The 18,872-nt window shown below is 35.3% G+C and overlaps 1 protein-coding gene and 1 long non-coding RNA gene across 2 annotated transcripts in view; one reads left to right on the forward strand and one right to left on the reverse strand.

Annotated features, from left to right (window-relative positions):
* The window catches only part of Fife (regulating synaptic membrane exocytosis protein fife), a 214,837-nt gene that overhangs the window by 155,187 nt on the left and 40,778 nt on the right, over positions 1 to 18,872 (reverse strand). The window lies entirely within an intron of this gene.
* Positions 15,779 to 16,685, forward strand: LOC138140750 (uncharacterized). Its single transcript, XR_011162736.1, has 2 exons — positions 15,779 to 16,281; positions 16,336 to 16,685. It is a non-coding gene; the product is annotated as an uncharacterized lncRNA (long non-coding RNA).

Below are 18,872 nucleotides of genomic sequence, written 5' to 3' on the forward strand. Positions count from 1 at the left end.
AGGTAACGGATGCAACTACATCTGCAACGTTTGTTAAAAGGTAGAGTTTGAACATTAATATTGGAAGTTTTTTGGTGTAAATGACAATAATACACTGAAATGTTGATAAAAATTTTCTTAGAGATCTATTAAACTACGAATGCTTTAAGAGATAGCCATAAACGACTCCAAATTGAATACAATAATAGACCTATTAGAGACGCAGATTCTAAAAAGGACCTTTAAAACACTAAAGCTTTAAGGGTTGCTTAAGTAAACAACAACAACAATTGTCCATTTCTATATCAACGATTAATGACACAGAGTACTTCGGAAAAGGTATTTCAATTTACTTTTTTGTTATAATTTTCAGATTGTAGTGCAGGTATAATAAAAATTAACGTATGATACACGTTTGTAAGGACCTTTAAAGCACTGGCGACGTTAAAAGCACTCCGCTACGCGTCGTGCTCTTAAATTCGTCGTGCGTGCTTTAGAGGCTTCCTTATAAACTTGTATCATAATATACTATTTTTTCACTGAACTATTTTTGTAAAGATTTTACGATAATAAAACATTGTCTGTCTTTAGTGTAGGTATATACAGGCTGTCCCAAAATTGGCGCACTAACTACATAGTTACATACTACCTTATCGAAGATTTTTCAGAGCAAAAAAAAACAAAAACAAAAAAATTATTCAATTAACGATAATACAATGTAAACAAAGATATACTCGTACATCATTACTTTGCAATGTTGCCGTAGTGGATTTAAGATAATTTTTACGATTTCTTCTAAATTTTCTATTATGCAAGATTAGATATTGGTAGTGAGTGATCTCGTACTTTCTGATAATACGTACGATTCAAGGTAGTTTTCATGACAATTTAATGCATATATTTCGAAATAATTGACCTACTAAGTGCAACTTTCAAAGACCGCCAAATTAGCAAATAAGTCCAATAGAATTTTTTAAACATATTTTTGACGTTTACGGTAATCGGTAATTCTACTAGTGCACCGTTAGGGCGCCATTTTTGGGACACCTGTCCGTAAGTAGTTTCCTGCATTTGATTTTGTTTATGTCAGCAGTTACTTCTGTTATGTTTTGAAGATTTCAGCAGATCGCATCATTTAGGAAATGAGATTATAGAACACATATTGTGAAGCAACACGGTTATCATAGTAATTAAGTTACACAACTGCATGTGACAACAGGGGTCATAATAGCGTCATACGGGTGGGTTGTTCAAACAATTATTAATTCCATCATTTCGGGTCCTACTCGAACGTTCTCCAATATGTAGATAATTAAGATTTATATTCAATCGATTACAAACTCTTGAGTGCATATTGAAGTTCTAAGATTAGCTTCCCTGCCTAACCTAAATTTAATTAAATTCGGAGAGTAAAAATAACACGAATGCCAACATTGTATTAAATTAATGTAACTCAGATTACGCAGGAATCTAATTAGCAAACGTAATTTCTTACTGCCTAATGCAGATTTTATTGTCTATGTAACTTTAGGATATTATTTCGATTTGATGAGATTTTTGATCCTGTGGGGGATAGGTATCTAAAATCGGCAATATGTTATTGTCATTATAGCTCACACCGAGTGGCATTAAAAAAAGGGTGGACATAATAAATAAAATAGAACAAACAAGCAAGCCCAATTTTCAGGAACAAAGGATTATTTTTATGTAGCATTTTGTGTTTAGCTTTGATGGTAATTTATTATTCGTTAATAATGGTAACAGTTTTTAAGCGAACAAACATAAAATTTAATACTTTATCTTCGCTAATGGATTTTTGTACTATATACGATTGGTGCTATAAACTCTGCACACCGCACCGTTTTCGATTGTATGGAATAAATAAAAAAAGATTTTTCCTTTTCTACCATGAATTTTCTTTATAATAAATATAAGTAAATAGTTTGATTGTCTGTTTACTACGACGCAATTGACGTTTTATTCATATTCGTAAATTTTATTTTAAGTTACATAAATTAAGTATCGACAAGCGTGTTCCAAACCACGGCCGCCAACTTCAAACGTGCCAGTTTTGAAAAGCCGTTATTATGTCCGACTAATTTTTATTTTGTATCTTTATCTCAGTAACTAAAAAGTTAATAATAATTTCAAAGTTGTGTTACAATCTTCCTAACGATTTCGGAAGCATGAAGCAACTTCATCACAATACCACAACAAAGAATTTACTTAATTGTTAATTAAGCAATTTTTAACATAAATATTCAGATTATGAGAAACTCATCTTTGTTTAGCATTTTATGGAAAATTGTTATTATTAATGTGCGGTCCCGCGAGTCGATACCGCTCGAGGGGTTGAGGGAGTCTCTGGAAAGAGTCTTGGCTCAAGTTGGTAACATAGAACACAGTACCAATTGAATAAAGTAAATAAGTCAGTATTCTAGCACCGAATATGTATCTAAGAGTCTGTAACAAGTACAAGAAATACACTTAAACATTAAAACTACTCAGTGCATTTTGATTGTTCCCAATTGTCGGAACTAGTTCTTCGAGTACAACAAAACCCTTCGAGGCCGTCGAAAAAATTAAAATTTTTTGTTCTTCAATTTTCTACAATAATTGATATGAATATGCCTGCATTAACAGTTTTCTGCAATCAACAACATACAGTGTGGAATGGAAACTTTATGATTCATGTAAAAAAATCCGAAACAGGTCAATTATTATTGTTTTTTCTTGCCTTCCGGAAGTGCGCAACCACCTGTAACTTGTTTTTTTCAAATGTAAGGGTATGTCAAGTGACACCTCGTTCGAAAGACCACATCGCCAGGAATACAACACACTATTTGTTTTTAGAAAGTTTTCAAAGTCTATATGCTAAAAAAATAGTCCAATACTATTTAATGCAACAAATGTTCAAAATAGGCACCGTTTCTTTCTTGATTTTCCCTTACGTTTTGAAAACACTTCCGGTGTGATTTGCCTAATTTCATGCCGAATACGTTGCTTAAGGTTCTCAATATTGTTCGGTTTTGTTACGTAGACCTACCTTACAGTTACTCTTGAGATATCCCCATAAAAAAAAGTTAATGGGAATAAGATCTGGAGATCTTGCCGGCCATTCAATTTGACCTCTTCTTCCAATTCATCAATTGGGGAAAACTTCGTCTAAATATCTACGAACGATCACGGTATAATGGGGTGGAGCTCCGTGCTGTTGATACCATATTCTTTCATTGGGTAAATCTGGATCTAACAGGTTTGGAAATAAGGCCGCTAACGCTGGTATGAGATCTTCTTGAAGCAACGTAAAATATATTACTCCATCAAGATTGCCATCTAAGAGTACTGGCTCCAATATTCGATCACCTATTATTCCAGCCCATAGATTGAGTTTTTGCGAGAACTGAGTATGAGTTTCTCGCATCCAATGAGGGCTGTGATCAGCTTAATAAGAATAACGGCCTCATTCATCAGCTTCGGCATTTGCTCGCAAAATTGGATTCGGCGGTCCGGGTCATCCTCAGCTAATTCTTGGACCATCTGTATCTTGTAGGGATGCAGCTTTGGAGATTTAAGCATTTTCAGGACAGTAGTTGATATCGTAAATTCATATCGTTGCCACGGGCCAGTTGCCGGGCTGGAGTCACCGGATTTTCTTGAATAGTTAATAACACGTTTAGCCTAGTATCCTCTCCTAGATTCTCGCTGTCTGGGCACAACCCTTATGTGACCCCAATTCCGGTATTGTGCTTCAATCTTGCTTAAGCAAAAGGCAATCAATGTTTAAAAAAAATTACTATAAGATACGAAACGTACACCTCTAAAGTGTTCAAGTTATAAAATTGGTTTTAATTTTTTTAGCACGTAGGCTTTGAAAATATTCGGGAAACAAACAGTGCGTTGTATTCCTTGGGAAGTGGCCTTTCAAACGAAGTGTCACTTGGTATACCCGTACATTAAAAAAAGTTAGAGGTGGTTACGCACTTCCGGGAGCAGATATGCAAAAACCATATGGACCAAAATGTTGACAAGGAAAAACAAAAATAGACCTGTTCCGGGATTTTTTACAAAAATCGCCTATGTCCAAGTTATAAATTTTATTTCAGTTAAAATTTTCACACTGTATATTTTATTTACATTGTAATTAAATATGTAGATACTACTAATATATTTTTTCACATTTTATTTATATGAAACAGTTACTGGAATTTGAGTAGTAGAAGTATTTAAGAATAAGATTTACAGGAGAAGGAAAGAGTAAAAGTCGAAAGGGACACTCAATTTTAGTGGCATTTTGCGTAGCTCTTTTATATTCGTGTGACTGTAAAGTTAAATTCTCATTTCAACGATATTTTATTACTGTTTCCTTCTTTCATTCGCTGTCAATGAGTCAGTAAAATCCATTTAAATACAAAGTAATGAAAGAGTTGGAGTCGTTAGTTCTAAAATACAAAAAAAATCACAATTACAATCTACACATTTCTTGAATTACGCAGCGTTTTACGGTTGTGAACATTTTCTTCTAAAATATACCTGTAAAAATTCTTTTCAGGAGTAAAAACTGTCAACAGAACTAATTTCTTGTGACTGTCCTCTGTTGCATATCATAAATAATATGTTATAAAATAAACCATATTCTTATAGGTGACGATATATTTTACATTTAGTTCATTAAAGTTTGGTTTAGTTTACAGATAGCTCGTTAAAGTTTAGTTTATGTTAAAGTCTTTCCTCGGTTTATGTTTTTATAAAAAGGTGGCAAATAAAAATGCATTAGCAATAGCCTAACTGCTAGGAGTCACGCCATGAAGAAATCTTTAAAGTAGATGTACAAACACAAACTGAGTAAATGTTCAGTAGAAGATTGTTTTACATAAAGTGCGTTACTTGCGAGCACCCTAAAAATAATTTGTCCTGTTATGTAATGCTTTGTCAAATAAAATTTAGACGCCGAAAACAAACAGTGCTCACCAGAAAGTTCTCACCACGTGATTTTTTTTTTAATTTATTGTTATATCAATAATTTTACTACGACAATAATAATGTCTTGTACAAGACTGAAAATATGACTGACAAGAGTTATCACGTGATTTCCGGATTGTCAAATTTGATATTTGAAATAGGGTTCTTGGTAAATATGTATATCGAAAAAATTTATAGGAAGAAGTTGTTTCTAATGACAATTAGAACCAACTTCTTCCTATAAATTTTTTCGTACCAATTTCTAAATTTTCAAAATAAAATTCGACAAAAAATTTCAACCATTTTAACAAAAAAAAAAATAAATAAATAAAACCCCAAAAAATTTCATTTCAACTTAGTCGATCAGAAAATAGTTAAAGGACCAAATCTGACCTTCAAATTTTAAACTCCCAATAATTTTTGAAGGAATTTTCGAAGTATCGTAAGATTCGTAAGTAAAGTGCAAATCTTGTTCCAATGAACTTTTTTCTATAACTTTCTTCCATATACTTAACACAAATACCATTTTAGGAATTTTAAAAACTATCAAATTTTAGGTTCCCTGAAAATTTTTATCCGTCATATTCTTAGTCTTTATACAGGTGTCCCACAACTCGCTCCTCAGATAAAAGAGGAGAAAGCTACTCGTACATAAAAGGACAAATAAATAATCCCAAAGAAAAATTGTTCCATCTTGAATGGTATTCAAGAAAAGAACATTTTAATTGGACCAATCAAAGCGTTTTGAGCCATCCAGATGTATTTCCCGTGATTCAGTAAACTATGACTATGAAACTTCTGAGAAACGTCAGTGCTAAAATATCATTCAAATGGCTTTAGTACCGCCGTCGTGGTCAACCGTACTCTTTCATCATGATTGTATTCTGCAGCGGATTATGTGGAAATGTTGATTGTTGTTGTTGTTAATTTACGGAGAATGTGGACGGAATGCTAGAGAGGAAGCAAGGGTTTATGCCCAACGTTTTCTTAACAGGAATCACCTCGATCACAAAACGATACTCAATGTTATCGCACGAACAGTCGAGACAGATCAAATTCTATACACACTGTTGAGAACAAACAGGCTATTTTAGATGCCTTTGAAGAAAGTACCGAAACCATTAGAGAATTGTATATTTCAAAAACTTCTGTACATCGAGTGATGAAGACTGAACGATGACATCCATACCATTATACGCGTGTGCAGTATTTGCAGCCAGAAGATTACCCTGCCGAACGGGAATTCTGTACATGACTTTTAAATCTAGAAGAAAACAATCCTCATTTTGTTTCTCGGATTTTGTTTTCTGATCAATCAAAGTTCAGCAGACAAGGATGCTACGATGTGCATAATTGGCGTATCTGGTTAGAAAAAAATCCTCATGCTCTATTTTCAAGAGCATTTCAGGAACGATTTTATATAAATTTGTGGGCTGGTCTATTAGAGAATCATGTCTTCTATAGAATTTAGTTTACATATCAGCTAACTTCCCTTTTTGGGTAGGACTTTTAGAATTTCCTGCACGCTAACGAGAGACATTTACGCCAAATTTTTCAACGCAAAACTTCCCAATTTGTTTAAAGACTTTCTACTTTTTTTTCTGCTAACGGCTGGTTTCAACACGACGGCGCACCACCGACAAGTTCGAGAAATTTTGGATCAACAATCCTCATCGACGAATAGATAGGTCGTGGCGGTCCCCCGATTTAAATCCTCTGGATTTCTTTCTTAAAAATATTGTATTCAGGAGCCCTATTGCTACAGAAGAACCACTCAGAAGTCAGAGGTCGCGTTCAGGGAGTCTTTGCCACAATTACTCCTAAAATAGTTACGAATTCTAAAGTCTTTTGCGACGGGCACGGTTATGCTTGCAAATGAATGGTGGCCACTTTGAGGACTTGCTCTGATTGTATTTATTTTTCGTTTCATAATCCCTTTTGACTTATGTCATACCTTTTCTCCTATTTTTTTACGATAAGCTCACGCTTATTAGAATAAACAAGATTGTTTTCAGAACAGCCATTTGTTGTTTTATTTAAAAAAATAAAAACAGATTCATATGATCGATAGCGATCTTGAATGACATCTGCCTTAACCTAACATGTTGATGTTGACACTTTGGCAGAAATGTCATTCTCACAATGTGATAATATGTATAAGCTTAGCAACTGATTCTATTCACATTAACACCTGGAGTTCCCTTTCTGGAATTGATGGATCTTTGACGCTCACAACTTTGTTATGCACACCATTAATTTTTCCTCGTTTGCATTCTTGGGATCTAGATTGTCGTCGGCATAGGTCAGTTTTCTCTGGGGAACGAGTACTGGGACCGCCTGTATAAATAGCGACGAATGCCATAGCAACATCTTTGCCATATCGATGGATAAAAAATTTTCCTCTATGATGCGAACTTCTTGGTAAGCACTCTTTATTAGTTAATATTTGGTAGGATGTTAACAAAGTTTGATTACTTCTTAACATTAAACAAACTATAAAGCAACTTCGTCATAATCGATTTACGTTAAATTCCATAACTTAAGCAAAACTTCAAAATACCTAAGATTAAATACCGGTTAAAAAAACTTTATAATTCTTTCGTAATGTATGAGTATGTGTATAGTGGATATCAGCGCAACACTGATTCGACAAGTTTACCTGTGGTGTCTTTAGCCTTACAAATTTGAAATTTTAGGATGTGAGTTAGCCCATGGGAGGACGTAATTTAGTGTAGTCATAATGTCATTAGGGACTCATTACTATGCCCCCAGCCGCTACCAGCCACTCCTATTTCAAAATTTTAAATGATTCTACATTTGTAATGTTGGATCGTGAAAGACGACATATTTTTTAATACGTTCATTTAAAAAAGTAACAGGTTACAAAGAAAATGAAAACACATGAACAAACTAATTTACCTAAGTAAAGCAGATATTATAACTTTATTTTGCCCTACGGGCTTTAAAGGATACCTATACATATACACAATTTCTAAAGAAATTAACATAACATTTTTTCTTTCTATTCCCTACCCCACTCCTTCTCTATCCTTTCCCCCCTCTTCCATACCTCTTTCATCCATTCTATCTCTCTTCCGTCTTCGCTCAGTATTTCTCCCCGTTCCTTACCCCCCCTCTCTCTCAGTTCGCCGCATCCGCTCCACATGTGCTCGATCCTCTCTCTCTCCTCACGGCACATCCTGCACATTCTTTCTTCTTCTTCCATCCAATACCTGTTCTCTCTCTCCTCGTTCCCACATCTGAATCTCGCCATCATTTTCCTTTCTTTCGCCCTCTCTTTCCCCAGGTACACCGGAACATCCTCTGCCACGCACCTCTCATACTCCCTGTTGTACCTCGATTCTCTGATTCTCTCCCTTCTCTCTTGCTTGTCCGTATCTCTGTCTCTGTCGCTCAGCTCCGCACACATCCATCTTCCTTCCGCTCTCACTCTTTCCACTTCCTCACTGGCATACCCGTTCCTCCTACAGTACTTCTCTCCCTCCTTCTCATCCGCGTTCTTTTTCTTTTCTCTATAGCACTCAGTCAGTATCCTGCACTTTTCCCTTCCGCCCATTCTGTCCTCGAACTTTGCCGCTCTCTTTCCCGCTTTCAGTCTTAGCTTGCTCCTCTTGCACTCTTCCCTCACTATGTACCCTGGTGTTTCTCTGTCCACTCCTAGCACCCATCTCAAATATTTCTCTTGCACTCTCTCCACCTCCTCCTGTTCCTTTCATCCCCATATCTCTGCTCCGTACATCAGCACGCTCTCCACCATGCTTTCGAACATCATCATTCTCCTCCCGAACTCACCTCCCCACATTCTCTCTCCTGTTCCCCACACACAACCAACTACCTTGTTCGTCTTCCTCACTACCCTCTCACTTGCGCCTTGTCTGTGGCGTTGAAGGTGTAACCCAAGTATTTAAACTCGCTCACTCTTTCTATCTTGCTTTCTGCCCACTTCCACTCGCTCTCCTCATTCTTACTCTTTCTCGTTCTCTCCACGTTCACTTCCAGCTTTTTCTTCTTCACGTACGTTCCCAGGCTCCTCATCATTTCTTTCATCTCTCTCACTCTTTGCCACAATCACCATATCGTCCGCAAACGCCAGGCTCCAAACTTTCTCCCTGCCCACTACGATCCCACCTTCACCTTGTTTCTTGTTCTCGCATATATCTCCTGGACCTTCCGCGCCAGCCATTCACTTATTCCTCTCTATTACATACATTCAAACATTTTCACTCTGTCAACCTTGTCGAACGCCGCCCTGAAGTCTACGAACAATGCGCACATCCCCCCCCCCCTTTCTTCCTCAATTCGTTCCTTGTTAAATGGTCCAGGATGTACACATTATCCCTTCCCTTTCTGAACCCTGCCTGACTATCCGGCAACACTCCTTTTTCCTCGCTCTCTCTCCATTCTTTTGTTCAAGACAGACGCATACAACTTATACCCGGTGTTCGGGAGAGTTATTCCTCGGTAGTTTTCCGCTTTGTTTTACTCGCCTTTTTTAAAAATTGGGCAAATTACGCCAATCTACCGGGAATCCCTCTCCTCTCCATACCCCATTCATCAGTTCAACCATTCTCTCTACCATTCTTTCGGTCCCATACATCCACGTTTCATTCTGCACCCCGTCCCTCCCCGCTGCCTTTCTCTTTAATGCTGGATCGTTAAGGACATATTTTTTAATACGTTCATGTAAAAAAGTAACAGGTTACAAAAAAAAATGTTCCATATTTGACTTTAAAATTTAAAAATTTGAAATTTTTTATCAATTAGAAAAATTCAATTGGCGTGGTTAGAGCAATGAAAACACTTAAACAAAGTAATTTACCTAATTTACCTAAAGTAAAGCAATATTATTTACATAAAAAAAAAATAGTGCTTTCAAAGGAATTATCAATACTTGAATAAATTCGACCGTGCCGCCTTTTTATAAATGTTCTAATTTTAATCAAATTAAATGTTCAAAATTGTCAAACTATATTATTTAAATAATATGTAATACAGTCAGTTTTAATACTCATTTAATTTCTTTAAACTAGGTTAAATTCAATTTCAAAATCAATATCTCAAAAACTAGAGTGGTATATAAGAGAAAGTAGGCTCGATCGTGGTTCCTAGGGGAGTGTTTGAGATTTAGATTTGAGAAGGTAATTCAAGCAAATTTAAACAATTAACATAATATTTATATTTTATTTTCACTCTAGAAACATTTTGTTAATGAGCAATTTTATTTAAACGCAGATAATGATAATTTTGACAATAAAAGTGCAGCCAATTATCATCGAAAAACGCCCCTAGGAACCAGGATGGAGCCAACTCTATTCAATATACTCATTTTATCAAAAACTATCCTTTATAAAAAAAGAAATTACACAGCATACTAAAAAATATATCCTCCTTGAATCCGTCATTGAAAACGTCTGGTGTCATTTAAAATTTTGATGTATGGTTGGCCGGGGATTCGTAGGGGCAGAGTAATGCGGTGACAACTACCCTTAGCTACGTTCGATTATGCAATGACTCACATCCTAAAATTATAAATTTGTAACGTCAAAAGCCACTAGAAATAAACCCCTCCAAACATTTTACGCGGACCCCCGGTATTGTCTTAGCTTTGTATCTTTTACATCTCGCTGTAAAAATTGAAAAAACTGTACAATAGAACATTTTAAAATCAATTGAAATTATATTTAATTAAATTGTAATTAACACAATTCTGTAAAAAAACACTGCGAAAGAAGACAATTCAAGTACTTACATATTATCAAATACAGGGTGTCCCAAAATTGGCGTACAAACTACTTACTACCTTATCGAGGATGTTTAAATCTACATGAAAAAAATATGGAAAAAATTTTTCCGACAAAAAAATTATTATTATTAACGGTAATACAATGTAAACAAAGATATATTCGTATATCATTACCTTGCAATGTTACCGTAGTGGATTTAAAATAATTTTTTCGATTTCCAAAGCTTCTAAATTCTCTGTTATGCAGGATTAGATATTGGTAGTGAGTGATCTTGTATTTTGTGATAATATGTACAATTAGAGGTAGCTGTCATGACAATTTCATACATATATTTCAAAATAATTGACCTGTTAAGTGCCACTTTCAAAGACCGCCAAACCAGCAAATAAGTCCAATAGAATTTTTTTAACATTTGTCTGACGTTTACGGTAATCTCTTCTACACCGTAGTGCACCGTTAGTACGCCATTTTTGGGACACCCTGTATATTATTTTTCACTACTAGTCTCAGAAGGCGTCATTATTGACTCTCGAACCGACCCCAGAAGTAGAATTTCTCTCCCTAGGTTAATAATAAGTTTCATTATTAACCAAGGTCAATAATGAACAGCCGTCAGTTACCAAGGAAAGATTTTCGTTGATTTCATTGGTTAACGTAGACGATTTTCATAGCAACCGTTGAAAAATGAGAATTCGGATCGTCTCATCTGACAAAATAATTTGATTAATAATTATTATCAGAAAGGGTTTTAACATATCTGGTAGTGAAAAAAATAGTATATAAACCACGGTGGAGAAGTCCCTTATAGCCTTCGCGCCTTACAACCCTCGGCGCGCCTCGGGCTCTAATCTTGGCGCTCTGGCTATAATCATGAACTTCTCCACCTTAGTATAGTTATATACTATTTTAACTTAACTACTGAACATAGCATTTTTCCACAAAGACTATTGAATCCATTTACCAGTGCTTTCAAAAAAATGTTGTAACATTATAGAATCATGACAACTTGGATGTAATATAGTTTAAACAGGGCATTCGTGGTGAGCCACAAAATTGAGTTTTCATGGAAAATCTTGATTAAATTCTCTTCAAGAAATGGTCATACGCTCCCGTAATTATGTCTATTATGAAAATATGCGAAACCCTTATTTCAGTTTATTATTGGTCCAATTATGTTAACGTCAACCGCTTGAAACCGCTAACGGACTAAATAATGCATGGTCCCGCTTACAAGCAACGTTCTTGAATTCTAATTGGATATTTGCATATTTTTTGAAGTAAGTGGCTTTGTTTTACCTCACCATTATATAATTACAAAATTTATATAAGTTTATATCCGACTCCGCTAATGTGTTATAAAAGCTTTATTTAAAATTTAATTTCGGTCCATGTTTACCCCTACTAAATATTTTGTTAAGCTAGAAAGTGCTTCCTCGGGAAATGTGAAATTTTGATTGTAACACCCACGCGCTGCCAGCCGACAGTGTTTATCGAAAATGCTTCTGTCATGCTCCAAACGAGCAACATTTTTCGACTCCTCGACAAAATTCCCGCCCCAAATATTTTCATCTGGGAATTTGATTGTTGTAACTGTGACAACTCGAACATTAAAATCAGGTTAGAGGATCTTCCTCGTCGAACTGGTGCGTTCTTGCTCCGGTTAAGAGTCACAGCTGAAATGCGGTGCATTTAAGCGGAATCGTAAATCGGGTTTTCACTTTATATTTTATCTGCGTTCAGTTTCCATCACAAAACAGACAATAAAAGTGGAAATCTAAAAACGTTCAATCATTTATATGTACGTTCTACTTGCCGTAGCATCTCGAAACAAGTTGTACATAAAGTCTAATCCTTTCGGGTCCGCATCAATTGATTAAACTGCGGATTTCAGACTGGTTTGAATTTCATTTTATTATGTTAGGTTCGGAGCCTTCCAATTTTAGCAGCGTTCATTTCGAAAAAAACGAATTCATACATTTTTAAATACAAAATTAAAACTTTTAAAATTCATTCATTAATAATGTAAAATCATTTATAAACTTTACGAATTTAACAAATATACTTATAAGCTTCTTATTTAAATTGGCGTCTCAGATAAGCTGGACAGGCAAATAATAATCCCCAAAGTTAATTTTATATACCAACAAATAATCTTGTTGTACTAAGTAGTTTAAAAGTTATACAGGTAGGCAAACTGCAAATTATAATTTATCGGGTATAAACTCCTGATCTTTTTAAATTTTCATATAATTGTACTCGTATATGAGAAGTTGTAAAATCCAAACTTGAAAATTACTTTGTAGTTGTTCCACAAATTTCTGTTGAACTTAATATCGCAACCGAGCACTTATTTTCTTAAGTAACGTAGAATCTGTGACTGAATTTAAAAACAATCATTACGGCATCATTACACAAAGATATTATATAAAAAATACTAATTGTATTTATTATATCTTGATTTATTGATAATCGAAATATAATTAAGATTAAATTTAAATGGGATTTCAATTAATTGACAATTCACGTATCTAACAGGAGTTCAAATAAATTGGTGGTCAGACAGGCCGTGGTTTTCTTTCTCTTTTCCAAACGTAGCTCGTCTTTTTAGTTGAAAAGTTTTTCAAATGCATAACCTCATTTTGATCATATTTTTATTTGTTGTTTCGGTTTATTTTATACATATATCGGACGTGTCAAAAAGGACGGACAGGCGTTTTAGTAGCCAGTACAGTGTGGAAATTACTTATGGAATAAATTCAACAATTTCAAAACTAATGACATTTGTCGAGAATGCTGAAACAGGTCAATTTTTATTTCTCGTAATACTTATTTTAAGTTACATTATTGAGCGCGGTGTACAGTGTTTACACTCCTGTGTGAGTGCTAAATAGTTGGTAGGGGGCAATTTCAACATTTGCGTTACATCTTATTGTTAACCTTAGATTTTTGTTTGTTTTTGTGTTTGAGGTCAATTAAATTTTTTACATTAAAAATTAAATTAAATTTTTAAAGAAAATTTGTCATTTTCTCAAAAAAATTGTTATGTAAGGTACCAATTTTTTTTATTCATCGTTTAGGTAGTAGGAAGGTCTATCAGAAAGAGGACAAAAAAGTGGGGGTTGTTATTAAAAAAAAATGGTGATGACTGATGAGTGATGACGTAGCTCAAAAATGGATAACGTCATGAACAAGTGAAGCAACTTAAAATAAGCACTATGAGAAATAAAAATTCCACACTGTATATCATAACATAGACCCCGATTTTGTACCAAAAACTGTTCTGCAACTTTCAGTTAAAGAAACACCTCTCAGAAAGTGAAAATGAAAATGGCAGGAACGCAATAGGTAACTAAAAATACTGTATGTAGTTAACATGGTTACATTTTTCTTTCTCTCAGTCGTTGATCAAAACGCCTAATAAGTAATAACATTCACACACATTCCGTTAGGAAAATGCATGGTGTATGTGTGTGCAGCTAAATGCCGCGTTATTTTCTGCGGCACCACTAAATTCCAGTTCTCGGAACTTTATCTACTTATCGAAAACGCTATTGGCTACAATAAATTAAAATAGATATTTATGCATTAAGGGACATATGAACATGATTTTTCTCTGAGGTTGACGTGGTTATAAACCGAGGGGAAAAACATGAATATCTCCCGTGGTGCATACAATATTTTATTTTTTAGTGTCTATACCTAAAAGTTAAAACTTTCTTAAAAGTCAATGAAATTGTGACAGTTTTCAAATTGTTTTCGAAATGAGTTTTACCGCAGATGAATATTGTAACATGTAAGTATTTAGCTCTCGGTGTCGCAGAAAATAACGCGGCATTTAGCTGCACGGACATGCGTTTTCCTAACGGAAGGCATCCCAGTGTGAATGTTATCAGGCGTTTTGACCAACGACTAAGAGAAAAAAATCTAACCATGACAACTACATACGGTACTTTTAGTTACCTATTGCGTTGCTGCCATTTTCATTTTCACTTTCTGAGAGATTTTTCTTTAACTGAAAGCTGCAGAACAGTTTTTGGTACAAAATCGGGGTCTATGTTGTGCTATGCTATGCTACTACAACGCCTGTCCGTCCTTCTTGACACACCCGATAAATACAGGGTGTTTTTTTAAATTTGGCGTCAAAGTTGACGTTGGAGAGTTGATTGAGAACGTAAAAGCGTACGATTTAAACAGGTGATCCGTGATCCGTTGCATTCAGAATCGAGTCTTCAACGCCAACTTCGACGCCAAGTTTTTTTTTTTTTCGTTGCTATGATATGTTAGTAATGTTGCCGCGTTTGTAAACTACTCCCCCACACCAAATTTCATCATATTTAACACTGACGAAGAAACGGATTTCAAATGTATTTATGAAAAGAATTTTTGGATATCTGTTCAGGGCACCTTTGAAAGTTGACACATGCAATTATGTTCCCACATCAATAACACGATCATTTGTTGTAGTTTTATAGGTAGTTTAGTTCCAAAAGCCCTTGCACGTTAACGAAAGGCCAAAAGCAAAAAAAAAAAATTCTTCATGGTCCATGATTACCCACCCTAAATTGTATACCCTGTTTGGTGTCCGAACGTTTTGACACACCCGAGATTTTCCTATTTCTTTCAACGGTTTCTGACATTCATGTATTGATGATCGCCCATTTTCATTCTTTCGTTCTACACTTTCAGTGTCATGAAATATTTGACAGCTGATGAAGCTATGCGACATCCGTGAACGAAAACAAAAGCAAGTACCAACCAGGCCACTTGACCACATATTTTTTTAAACACACGTTATTAGGTATGTATTTGTAATATTTTGCTTTGTAAACGTGTTGTGTTTCTTTGTACAGGATATCTATAAATGATTGTCGGATCAAGCCAGCTGTGGAAATAATATTATTATGCCGCCTTTTTGAAACAGATGCCCAATTTTAATTTGTTATTAAACTGCTACTTCTGACATTAACGTTTTCGTTTCCGCTTCATACAATTCCTGAATATAGGTACACTGTGTAGCAGTATGAGTGTTCCCCTGTTGATCATATTGATATATGTACACATATATAGGTGTCCCAGAACTCGCGGATCAAATTGAAACTGCATATTCCTTGATGGTAATGAAGGGAAAAAACGTTTAGAAAAATATTCAGGGTGCAACAGCTTTTTAGTTATGAATTAATCAAATTGACCAATAGAGCTCGATCTAATTTTCCCTTTATGAGAAAATTGAGTACCTTCCCTCAATTGCCAAGCAACGTATAATTCGATGAATAATAAAATTATTTTCAATATTTATCTGGTCAACTTGTCGAAACAGACGTCAAAAGTGACAGCTACTTTTGAAATAACCAAAAATGGGATAATTTCGCCAAAGGCAGGTGAACAAATGTATAGAATCTAATTCAGAGAACGCAAGAAGTTTCTTCTTCCGGCAATGAATGAAATATGGTTTGTTATGACTATGAGTGAAAATTTCCAGAGCAATTGTAACCTTGAGGGGTATGGGAAATTGACGGGAGGGATATCATGAATTAAACCTTTGTTGATGGAAGGTAAAATGGCGACGTAGCGTCAAGTGAGTAATACATATTACTACCTTAAAAATCTTAGTAAAAAGTGAAATATGCAGGGCCTGTGAAGTGCATCGGAATCACAAGAAATTTATCCTGACTGCTGTGCATACGCTCTGTATCTGCAATGTATTAGCGCAGCGGGACTCCTCATCGTCGAAATGAAAGAAAAGACTTTTAGGAACATTCTTGACATCGCAAAAAAAGCTGGAGTTACACGTAGGTTTTGAACAACAGATCAAGCATAGCGGCAGTTCTGAAAGAAAGAAGACAAAACTGGATTGAACTAACCTATTTATTTTAGCATCATTATTAGTAAAAATTTAAGATCAAATTTTATAACTAAACGATGTAGAATGCAACAAATGAAATAAGAAACATGCAAAATAAAAAGAATAATTTATAACAAGTGTTCAAAATGACCATCTTTCATCTGAAGGAACAGGCGAACTCGTTTTATTAAATATTCCCTTGCCAGTCTAAGCATATTAGGAATAACAGTCGCCAGTGTTTCGTAAATTTTGTCATTTAGTTCTTCTAAAATATTGATAGGTTCGCGGTAAATATAGTTCTTCAAATATACTTCTTCTACCGTCGTCATCAAAGGACTGAAGAACAGCATCTTCAGTCACTGGCGTTCTAACTTCTTGCGGGGGACCACCAATTTCTTGTCAGGTAGGCACCAAGGACCCAGTGTCTCGAGCACTGTACACCAACCGTAGAAATACGTTATAATTTGGATGTGGCAAACGTCGTGGAAAACGTATTGCATATTCCCTTGCATCCTCACGTGCATTGCGCCGACACTCTCCATAAATTATGAGCATTTCGGCATACTTTGCAGCTGTATACATGATTTCAATACGAAGTTTGACAATTTCGAATCAAACTATAACTTGACGTTGTCAAAATCTTCACAGTTGCCCAAACATTTACTTGAAATTCCATACCATTCTTACTAGAATTATGTTGCTAGGCAATTCAAACCTTTGGTTAAATTTACGTGAAATTCAAATTAACAGCGTCCTTCTGATTGGTCACCTTTAATTATTCATTGCAAAAAATCGATTATACCCTGCCCTTTTTTTTAAACGCTATTGCTTTCAGTTATCACCAAGGAAAACGCCCTGTAAGTTTGATCCGCGAGTTCTGGGACATCCTGTATATACAGGGTGGTCCCGATATAACCTGCCAAAAAAATTCTGGGTCATTAGAAGGATCTAACAAGTCCAAAAAACCCCTTTTCATTAGGTCCAAAATAATGGGGATAAATTAACCCCTATCCACACCCATTTGACGCTGCTGACCACAAAAATACGTACCTACTCAGGAATTAATTGTTGGTGTTTGTAAGGATGACAGTATCTAAGCAACATAGGTATCTGAATCGTTTATGACAAATCTCAAATCTGACAAACTAAATCAAATTAATGACATTTATTGAAAACGCTGTACACTGTGTGCGTTAATTACCAGCTTATTTAGGTACAAAAGCTGATTTTGTAGACTGAGATGAATGAGAAATAAATAAAGTGGTGTTCCTCAATGTGTAAATAAATGTAGAGGTAGTGTGTGCAAAATTGTGGAAGAACTGTGTAATAAGAGTATCGTCTTAATTGTGGTTAAATAGCCAAAATAATGTACTGAATAAATTTATTTACACTTTACATATTCGTACTTTCAACTCTAACTGAGAATATCTGCTAACTAATGAAAGGTAAACTAGACTAGAAAAATTATTTTATAATAAATGTTCTGTGTGCCTTCCGTTGGCGTTTAAGCACATTTGAGTACGCCGGTACCAATTTTCATAAACAGAATTCAGCATTTCTGGGTTTTTACGAATCTGGTTCGCGGCGTCTGTTACGCGTTTCTGGAGTTGGCCTTTTGTATTTATTTCAACTTCGTATACCAAATCATTCGTGTGGCCCCAAAAATTAAAATCCGGAGGGGTTAAATGGAGGATGGGGGACGCCATCGTGTTGGAATCAGTCAGAACCAACCTCACATAAATGCAGATGTAGCTCCACAAAAGTACAATGGTACGGAAGGACTCCTTCAGGAAAACGCTCGCCGTATGGTCACCTTGTCGGTCTTGAATTACCACGTGTTTCGCCATAGAGTAAATGCAAATCGGCGTGTTCTTGTTTTGTGAATTTCATAACTTTTTGAAGGATTCGCAAATGTAAAATTAAACTTGACAAATGTCATAGGTGTTATAGGTACCGTTGCTAAAGAAATTGCAGCCAAGTAACCAGAATTACCTTTTTAAAACCGATTAACTCATTAGCGTACAGCAAATTTTGAGCAAATTTTCAATTATTTTTATCTCGAAAACGAAAAGACTTTTATTGGAAACATTTTTTGTGTATGAGTTCTACTCATCGTCACCTATTACTGGATTTCTTCTGGCAGGTTATATCGGGACCACCCTGTATATATATATACAGGTGTCGCAGAACTCGCGGATCAAATTGAAACTGTATATTCCTTGATGGTAATGAAGGTAAAAAACGTTTAGAAAAATATGCAGGGTGCAACAGCTTTTTAGTTATGAATTAATCAAATTGACCAATAGAGCTCGATCTAATTTTCC

Source organism: Tenebrio molitor, chromosome 1 (genome assembly GCF_963966145.1).
Source record: "Tenebrio molitor chromosome 1, icTenMoli1.1, whole genome shotgun sequence".
Lineage (NCBI taxonomy): Eukaryota > Metazoa > Arthropoda > Insecta > Coleoptera > Tenebrionidae > Tenebrio > Tenebrio molitor.